We start from the raw sequence: 11,159 nt of genomic DNA on the forward strand, positions 1-11,159 counted from the left end.
GACTGAAACAGAAAAAAGCAAATTGCAACACCAACACATTGCAGGTTAATCACTGAGACCTTCTTGAGGCACTAATCTAAGCAGAGATTCCCAGATGTCACTCTTCTCAGCCACCTCTTCCAGCATTTGCAGTTAGAAACTCCTGTAGAGTATCATGACTCATCATGATCCCACAGAAACTCCTCACACTCCATACTTCTCCAGGACCAACAGTGGGCATTGAAACAGAAAAACAAAAAGATGGTTTTCACTGAGATTAATGACAGGGGTGCTCTTGAAATATTCCACTTAAAATTGACCTGCTCAAAGAGCCCATGTTTGTATTGTATCATCCACCTAACAGAACTTTCATTATGTTTCAAAGATCATTAAAATCTAATCACAGATAACTGACATTACCTGGGTTATCACCGTCTCTCATTATGTACTGGCATTCACATCTTCCAGATTCCTCAAAAATGCAATAATAACAATGGGGTTAAAACAGGAAAGAAAACATAATAAAGACTTGTCATTTAGATCCTTTGGACTTTTAATTAACAACTATGATTGCATCACATAAGGAAACACTGTTTGCATGCAGTGTCATTAATCATGTAACTGACAGGAATCAGTTACAAGTACCATGTAACTGCAATACACAAGGAGAATCAGAGTACGTTTAACCAATACTGTATATCAAATAAGAAAATAACATACAGAGCAGATCCACCAGACATTTTAGAAAAAATATTGAACATTTACAATAGGAGACAAAGAATAGTTATAATTTGCAAATATTTTATACCAAAATGAGCAAAAGTGGGTGCTGAAAGAGCAAGAAAAAACAGCAGTAAATCACAGGCATATCATTAAGAGCTTCTTGAGATTCCAGGTAAGATTTGCAATCTCTTTCCTCATAAAAAGGGCAGTAAATATGATTGAGTGTGCAACAGAAGTAGGTAAAAAAAATGGTTTAGTTTTAGTAATTAATTCTTCTTGCATTTTAAACACAAATGAAAAGCATGCAATGCACGAAATCCTGTGTTTTACATCATTACCATTGCTGTGCCAAACATGTTACTATGACTATGCTGTTTCTAAAAAATATTTTTGTTCTTCATTGTCCAAAGACAATGGAATATGTTTAACTTTTAATCTTTCACATGTAGGTTATTTCTTTTTTTCTCTTTGAATTCTGTCAATAATACCTCTAATTTGTGCTCACATCAAAAACAAACTACCACATGTGTTGTCGTGTGACTCGGTACCTTCTTTCCAGCGGTGACATGGAAGCATCATGGAAGAAAATTCAAACGCTCAACTGGACGACTTAATCAGCTTGTAACAAATAAAAAACAAAAAAAAAAAAACCAATCACGTTCATTATTTGGATGTATTTTAGCTTAAGTAAAGATAGATAACATCAAACATAAAAAAGTTAAGTAAAAACTGCAGAAAAAACTGTTTCAGCAACCAAAAGAAAGACCACCGGTCTCTTTCAACATTTGGAATAAAGTCATATAACTCAGCTTTAATTGCTGAGCATATTCACAGTACAACACTTGTCAATGAATTATGAGTGAAGATCCAAATAATAATAATAGTAACAAGAAGTACTCCAAGAGGGCAATTTTCTGCCAAGGCAGCTCACTTTCTGGGCAGTATTTACTTTTAAAGGAATAATATTGTGTTTGGGATATTTTAATTTAATTTTCTTTATTCTTTTTAAAGATATGTTAAGAAGTCTGTAGTGCAGCAAAAATTATAAAAGGGTAGCATAACAGACGTTTACGTGAATTATAAAAACAACATGCATGTGTAGGTATTGATTGTACTGAACATGTTCATATTGCATCAGTTACCTGATATACATTTCACTAAAAAAGAAAAGGATGCAAAATGAGAGAAAGGAAAACTAAAAACTTATGACATATAGCTGACATTACTTGGGCTATCATCATCAGTCATCATGCACTGACAGACATTCCCCACCTTCCAGAGTCCTCCAAAGTGTCAAGAAGAACACTGGGCACTGAAAGAGAAAGACGAGGTAACCAGTCCAAATACGCACACACAAATGCCAATGGATGACATACGTTCCCCATCTACGCCATTATTGACAAGCTGTGACAGGCTAATGAGATTGAGTAGCTTTCTGACATTGTTGTTATAATGCCAGCCTTTGATGAATCCTGTTGGTGATTATGAACGATTGAGGGGAGTACTGTTTCCTATCTATCTAAGGCACGTGCCTTACCAATAACTTTAATGTCAGTATTAATTCATGGTGGAGGCAAGTAACTCTGTTATTAATGGAAGAGTAGGATCTTAATCTGGTTTTAGAAATAATTTTATTGCATCCGTGCTCATATAGGAAGGAACTAGACCATTGTTTTTGATCTCTGTCACAGTTCTGAAGAATAGTGGTACCAGCATGGAGAGAAGTGTTTAGAAAATTCAGCAAAGGAATCCATCACCGCCTGTTGTCTTGCCATTAAGCTTTTGGTTTAAGGCATAGTGTAACTCGTTAGTAGATAAAGATGAGACTATAGATGAATGAGATAAATGAAGTTTAAGTTATTTAAGTTGAATATCATCTGTATTTCTTTTTTTCAGTACTAGCTATAAATGATATGATTAATTTGTATCATTGTGATTGTGTGTGTGTTGCCCAGCCAAATCTCTTATTATTATGAGTCATGTATGTATGTGGTCATTTGTGTTATGATCACTGCACAATCATTACGCAAGCCTTTGCCTTGCATCACCTATTAGTAGATAAGACACGCATACGACATGCAAAACAAAAAGTGCCTCGATGTTGCATGCATCTGCACAAGCGCACACAAGAACAGCAGGGTTTGATTAAAGAAAAAGAGAGATGTCTTTGAATTCATTTTAAGGGTGTATCTTTAGAAACACACAGGCACGCATACACTTATTTAGTGCACACATACACCCACATTCCATGCTCGGCCATGTCATTATGTCAATCACTTCCTGCTTGAGTGGTACCATCTGCCCTCTTATAAAGCCACACACCATGTGGATCACTGTACAAAGCCCCTGCTTAGCCCAGTTACATAGCACATTGCCCAGAGTTAAGACTCCCTGGTTAAAATTACATTTGTTGCTTTTTATATATCCCCCTCTGCTTATCCTTAGATGCTTAGCCTTTTACTTCACAAAGAAAGAATTCTATTCTTTGCATGTGTGTGTAAGATTTTGTAGATTTTTCAACATTTTTATGCTCAGATAAACATGTGTAACAATGTTCTTAGCATGCATAATCCTAAAGAACTGTAATTTACATCTCTTAGATTTTAATTCTGTGTTTTCCATGGGATGTTCTCCTTTCTTTAGGACTGTTGAAACAACAACCAGCCTTTTACTCGATTGAGAAATTATACAGCGGTGGATTCATCCCCTGAGCTGAGGATTTGAATCTATTTAGAGGAAGTTGGAGTATTATCATGGAAGAGTGCAGCCACATTTGTCAATGTATAGTGAGCATACAGTATGATGACTCAGTTAGATACACATGCACACAAAAAGCCTGCAGCAGTTTATGAAATAGTCACATAATTGAATCCATTGGTTTATGAACACAAATATTCCATAATTTTAACCCCATTAATTAAGGAAGCTAGAATCATTTAATTTTAACACTTTTGTTTTAAATGTGCAATTTAATTAGGCTTTAAACAATCAAAATATTCAATTGGCCCTAGGCATCAAAACTACTTGGTGAAATTTACGAAATATGGTGTATTATAGGTTGCATCTAAAGCACACTGAGTGGTCAATAAGTCAAGAAAAACCCTAGATAAATGCCAGCCACTAAACTACTTAGATATGTTTAGAAAAAGATCATGGATAGTGGTTCAAATAGAATCTTACACAGCGTTTGTCAAACAGAAAGCTATTAGAATGCCCAAGCGACATTTCCAGCCTAGTTGTTGCGCACACCCCACTTTGCAGTTATTTATTTGTAAAAAATGTTTGGAATCATGTATGATTTTCGTTCCACTTCTCAAGTGTACACCACTTTGTATTGGTATTTCACGTGGAATTCCAATAAAATTGATTCATGTTTGTGGCTGTAATGTGACAAAATGTGGAAAAGTTCAATGGGGCCGAATACTTTTGTAAGCCACTGTATATGCTTTAGCAAAAAGGAAAGTTTTAAGCCTAATCTTAAAAGCAGAGATAGTGTCCATCTCCTGAATCAAAACTGGAAGAGGAACCAAGTAATTTAGTTTAGTTTAGTTTAAGTATTAAGTAAGTATTTTGTACTTTTTGTTATCTTGTTACTACAGTAAAGCTGTTTTTGCAATGTATTCATGGAATCTCCACATGAACCAGTTGTCATTATGTTCCTTCTTGATATGCCTCATGCTTTCTTGTAGCTCCTCATCTTGTTTCTTTTCATTTTTCCCTTTTTTCAATTTTCATTTTTAAATTTACACATAACTTTTTTGTGAAACACTAACACTACTAAAACACTACGACTACTAACACTACTAAAACACTACAAAAAGAACTCACAGAATATTTAAAAATAACATTTTTCAGGCTTCAGATTTAAAGAGGAGACTTCTTAAGACAGTGTGCATATACGCATTTTGAAATATACATCTCTGCTTGTTAATGTAATGAAAATCATGACTTTATTATTTCCACCCCCCCTAGAATTACTATTTTTTGCTTGAGGCACATGTACTCCACTCTTTCTACACTTTGGCTCTGACTGCTTGTCAGTGTTACATTTCATTACAAACTGAAGAGACTGACAGGACAGATGGTATGTTTAATGTATATGTCTTTTCCAACCAATTCACGATTTAGCCTCAAGCTGCTTCTTCAGGAAGCACACTGGAGGTGTCTAGGTGTGGTCAAGGAAAAAGTGGACATGACTCTTAATGCTGTCCACCAATCTGGCATAAAAGAATGCGGCTTCACAAAGTGAGAATCAATAAGAGGATATTTGTCCATTCTAAATGCAGTTTTATGAAATTACAGGGGAAATTAATAAAATGATGATCTTGTGTTATAAGAAGTGACAGACTTTAGAGTTGGTTTAAAAGTACTACACTGCAAAATCTGATATTTAAATGAATTTTAACCCTAAATTATGACAAAAATTACTAAACTAAACTTAAACCATGTAATGTAAAGTGATGCCCACTGAGAAGTCAAAATATCATGTATTTCTTTTACAAGATTCATTTAAAAAAAGTCAAAAAACATTGTGGAAGCATATCACACTTCCTATCATAACAGACTTAATGGTTTATCTCTGAAAGCTAATTAATCAAAGCTGACACCTTGTTCCTTGAAGCTCAGCTTGCACTGTAATACAAGCATGAAAAAAACTCTTTCTTGCTTGATTTGCTTGACTGCATTTTGTGTTTGTGTTTGTTCTCTGAGGGTTATTGGAAACATAACCTCTTCAGCAAATATCAACTACACTATATGAATAATGACAGGCGACAGGTGAAAAAAATGATCATTATAATTAGACAGACAATCTGAGATAGTAATCTATAACTTTTGCTTGCTCAAAGCTTGAGATATTATTACTTCAAATGTGCAAAATCCACGTTTTAAAAGAAAAAGAATGTAGTCAAACAGGTGGGAAATTATTTTTTGGCACTACATAATGGAAAACAATAAAATAAAAGGTCAGCAACATCAGGATCTGAGAGCTGATTAGGTTAAACCATGATATATTTCATATGTGACCATAAAAAGGTCTTCAATACTGTGTCTCATTTTTGTTTGATCAGTTTTTTGTTTATTAGTGTGCTTTGTTTTTCCTGTTTTTTATAGGTTACTGAAAACCTACATTTGGAAGGGGGTAAAATAAAACTGAGGGGGCAAAACAAGATCTGACTGAAGTTGAATATTAGTAGTTCAGACGGTGCCATTTTTGTGGCTTGTGCAGTGATGATGGAGAATTTAAAATGAAGTGGGCAGGGCAGGCAAAATGGTGATCAAAATAAGAAGGCCTGAATATGTGAAAGGTAAGTCCAGGGTTTTCCTACTGGCTATGATGTGGAGAGTGCCTTCTTTTTGATGTGATCTGCAACATAAAATTAAGGTTGATTCCTCATAGCTCCTGGGTGAAAGTGAAAATATGTAAAGAGCAGTAGGCCAGTGTGAGGCAAAACCTCAGCTGCAACATTTCATGCAAAATATCTCACTTGAAAAGAAAACACCCACTCTTTTTTGGCATCGAGATCGCCTTGTAACCAACAAATTGAGCACAGCTAAAAGGGTCAACACTATAGAGCCAAAGACAGAGGATAGAAAAGAGCCCAGGGCAACGTTGCACATGGAAATGGGCTGTTTGCAGTTTGTCAAGGTCATTGGGCAAAATCATTATCAACACAGATGAGCTCCACTTTGTTCCTTCTTTTTCAGCGTCATATCAGAGTGTTGAGGATGTTAACAGTAGCCTCACTTCTGAAAATGCTTGTAGGTGTTATGCAAAAGCTTACAGTGTTTTATATGTGGGAAGTCTTTTATCCAAACCATATCATATTTTGCTGCTTTCCTCTTGACATTTAGAAATATTTTATTATATGGAGCATGGGTTTAAATCTGAAGCACTATTTCATGACTTTGATTTTTTTTTCCTGTATTTTACACCCATTTCAGATGGATTTAATGTAGATCCTGAAACACAGCATTCCAAAAACTTTGTTGGAAATGTATTCCTTATAACTTTTTCATGTATTTTTTAGTCTCTTCTTTAGCCAAAAGTAGAGAATAAAGATATTAAATATGACACCACATGATAAATTTACAGGGTTTTTGTTTTTTTTTTACCATGAAAACAGAAGCATTCTACATGACCTTTCAAAGAAATGTGTTAAAAGAGTGAAGGGGCATTCATTAATCACACTGGCCTCTTGAACCCTTTAGAGTGCTTCTTTACAAATTCAAATGTAACACTTTGAGCAAAGACTGTGAAATGTTCTTATCTTTGAAATGGCTGGACATGACGAAAATGTAGAAAGGAACCCTTTAGCTGTGGAAACTGTTGAGGTCAAGTTATTGCTCTGGTTTTAAACATTTGTTTTTTTTAGACTGCCACAGTGAAAACAATATGGCCAGATACATTGTTGTCCACATGAGTGTGCTTTCACTCATTACAAATCTGGAACTTCATTCAATTATGGGTTGAAATTGTTTTCCAAAATTCCACTAAGGCATAATAATGGACTCTATGGGGGTGGCAATAATTTCAAATGCATAATCTATAAGTCAGAGCATGAGCCCACTGGTGCAACTGACCTTTGAAACTTTTAATTCCAAGAACATGTTCCAAATGAGCATGAGTGTGAATTCTGCTCTGTAGTGCAATGATGTTAAATAGTTGATGTAGTTGTGGCAAACAAGCATAATGGGTTCTGAATTTCTGTAAGAACATGACGTAAAACGAGATCCAGCTAATGCCATTATTTAGTTCATTTTTAACATTATCGTCATCTTTTAAAACCTCTGAAAACCACTTCCATTTTTATTTTAACATAACTGTTATACGGATGATATATAAATGTTAGATAAATGTTTATTTTAAAATTTAAAAGCTGGTTTTATGTACGGTTTGTGTATTTTAGTGTGTTGCATCTGCTGCAAAACCCTGCACCTGAGGCTCTTTGCTGCTTTACCATTACTATTTATACACTCTCTGCAAAATAATTGCTGCAGGTATTAAACCAAGGCTAATTAGTAGTGAGCTACGGTCAATCAGAAAGTTTACAAAAATTAACTTTGAAAATGTCGTTTTTGCCACCGCTATTTTGTTTTGGTTGTTTGCTAGTTTTTAGATTAGACATCACCACATTTAAAATAGAAATTAACACACAACAGTTATGACCTAAGGTTAGCAGTGGATTGCTAGCTTGTTAGCAAGGTGCATCAATAATTCAGTATGATTTTAGTTGGGATGTTAAGCTAAAAATATATCTCCCTCTCACTCCTGTTCCTCAGGCTATGGTCCTCTACCAGAAGTCTGGGAGTTTGAGGGCTTATAGGAGTATCTTAGCTGTTCCTAGGACTTAGGTCATCTGAATAGAGACTTCTGTTATGCCTGGAATTTACTGGAGCCACTTCAGGGTTACAGCTCCTAATCCTACTATACCACTGGGGCCACTTTGCCCTTCACATCTGCTCCAGTTATTCCTTCGGCTCTTAGTACTTTTGCATTTTCTCTGTTCTTCTTCCTGATGTCTCTCTACTGCCAGATATATCAAAACTGTGGTCTTCTGCTCCTTGGCTCAGCCACCATGTCTGGTTGAAACTCGAAGTCCTAAAGGACCTTAGCCCTGTTGTTCTCAACTACTTTTGGTGGTGTCTCTTATCAGTTTTGGGAGACTTCTAGTCCATATACAGCACAGATGTTCCTGTTCACTATCCCAGCCACTTGGTTGGGCTTGTCAGTGTAGACAGTTCCAGTTTTCATCTTACATCTACAGAGACCAAAAGACTATAGACGCATAGACGTGTTTCTGCTGTAAAGTCTTCTTTTTGTACCAAGATCTCACAGAAGTAACTCGGGATCTTGCAAAAGTTCTGTGAGATCTCGCAAAAGTTCATCCTTATTTTTTTTTCTCCAATGTCCCTTGTTATGGACAATTTGACATGGGTGACTGTGGGGACTAACCTCTTGGAGAAAACTCCATGGGGTCATGTGAGAAACTATTTGATTTAGATAACTCAAAGCCAGGTCAGTATTCTCTTTCCAGTTCATCATTTGTCATCAAATATTATTCATGAATTGAGCAGATAAATAACATACTTACTTTAAACAACTGTAATCCTCATCATTATATGGCTCAACAATGTTTTTCATGTTTGAAATCATCACATTCTGCTGCACACTGTACATTTCATCTCTTTTTTCAGTATCAGATTTCAACTCTGTGGTTGCTGAGTTGATCGTACAACTTTAGAGACTTGCTACTTTTCCATCCAACAATCAAGCCATCAGGGACTAATATACGAAAGGTGAATGCAAGGTGAACTCCAATAACTGCATTTAAATGTAATTAAGCATACTTACGTGGCATTAATCAGCGATCAGAAGCATGTTGTTCAACTCACAAACCCTAACAAAACATTTTGCACCGCAAAGGTAAACAGAACAGGTATTGACTCTTTGTAGCACCAGCTTCTTCTCTGTAACATTAAAGAAAAAAAGCACAAGACAGAGAGTTAAACTCTGTAGAACCCGATTTAAAGCTAAAAGATACCTCTTATGAGAAGGATAAATATAATCAGTTCAATTTCATTTATATACCAGGAATTCAGAACAACAGTTACTTCAAGAAGCTTTATACTGTACGTTAAAGACCATGCAATATTATAAAGAAACTCCAACAACTATACAACATCCTAGAAGCAAGCACTCGGTGACAGTGGGAACCAATAACTGCCTTTTTACAGGAAGAAACTTCCAGCAGAACCAGACTCACAGGGGGACAGACAAAAACAAACTAGAGAGTTTAATAATTACTAATGATTAAATGCAGTAAACCCATCTCTTTTCACTCTATCAGAGAGTGAAAAGAGATGAGTAAAGAAGAAAAACGTTCACTGAATCATGAGAAGCTGCCACAACAGCATAAGCCTTTTGCAGCATAACAAAGGGATGGTTAAATGTTACCTGATCCAGAGAGCTTTATCAAGAAGGAAAGCTTTAAGCCAAATCTTAAAATAAGAGAGAGTGTTTGTCTCCAAAATCCAAACTTGGAGCTGGTTCCATAGTAAAGGGGCCTGAAAGCTCTGCTTCCCATTCAGACAACTGCAAAGAGGCATGTCGGACCAGATTCCCTATATTCCTTCCCAATAGTGTACAGTCCAGTATCCAGCCAAACACAGTATAGACACTTCAGCACTAGTTCTCACAGAAGGTAAACTTTGGGATAAATAATGTCTTATCTTGTTTTATCTATGAATTCCACATCCCTGTCCCACAATGTTATGATAGATCAACCATTAGCATCACAAATAGAAAGGTAAGCAGGAAACATTTATTAATAATAAAGGTAATTCTGATTAATAGCTGATGCATGTTCTCATGCTTCTACAACACAACAAAAACAGACTGATGAGCATCTTATCTCATGCCTTCATGTTGCTTCATGCAGTCATATTTAAATTAAACTAAGACATCCAGAAAATCCAGAACACAATTTAATTTTATTTTTTTTATACAGCGCCTAATCACAACAACAGTCGCCTCAAGGCGCTTTATGTTGTAAGGTAGACCCTACAATAATACATGCAGAAAAAACCCAACAGTCATATGATCCCCTATGAGCAAGCACTTTGGTGACAGTGGGAAGGGAAAACTGCCTTTTAACAGGAAGAAACCTCCAGCAGAACCAGGCTCAGGGAGGGGTGGCCATCTGCCGCAACTGGTTGGGGTGAAAGAAGAACACACTGCACAATCTCCAGTCTCAAAGTTTAGTGCCATTTGAACTAGGCTTCAGTTTTGGCTGCCATGACTGCCCTTCACCATCAGGTCTGTTTACTCTGATGTCGGCAACATGTGCACTGGAACCAGGTATGCTGTTTGTACCAGAGTAACCAAGACAACCACTTTGGCTTACTTGCAACAAATACTGGTTAAAGAATGGAATTCCATCCCACAGCAATGTGTGACCAAGTTGGAGACCAGCATGTGGAGGAGGTGCCAGGCTGTTGTGGCTGTGTATGATTCTTCCACATGCTACTGAGGCCCCTATTTGTTATGAATACATTTTTAAGTTGCCAATATGTCTTCTTTGTTCAGATTCCATTCATTCAGCAGGATTAGTTGTTTATTTACTGTCAGAGAACATTTGGCAAGTTTTCACGGGTGCAACCCAGATAGTCTACTGTGCTGCTCATACTACAAATGCATTTTGATTGTAAACGAGAGAGAATGTAAAGGGTAATAAACAGTCTCTCTAGTGGTATAAGACTTATTGCCATGAAGCATTGTTACAGCAAAGAAATAAACGACCAAACACACATTTCTTTACTTTCTGTGTTTAGTTTAGTTTTTTTGGAGTTTTGTTGTATTTTCATGCTTTCTGTGTGCAGCATCTTTTGTTTAACTGAGTCAGGAGTAAAGTCTATTTTTACCATCTGGCCATCAGTTTTGTGTCAGCCATTGGGTC

This window comes from Pelmatolapia mariae, linkage group LG12 (assembly GCF_036321145.2).
Source record: "Pelmatolapia mariae isolate MD_Pm_ZW linkage group LG12, Pm_UMD_F_2, whole genome shotgun sequence".
In the NCBI taxonomy this organism is placed as follows: Eukaryota; Metazoa; Chordata; class Actinopteri; order Cichliformes; family Cichlidae; genus Pelmatolapia; species Pelmatolapia mariae.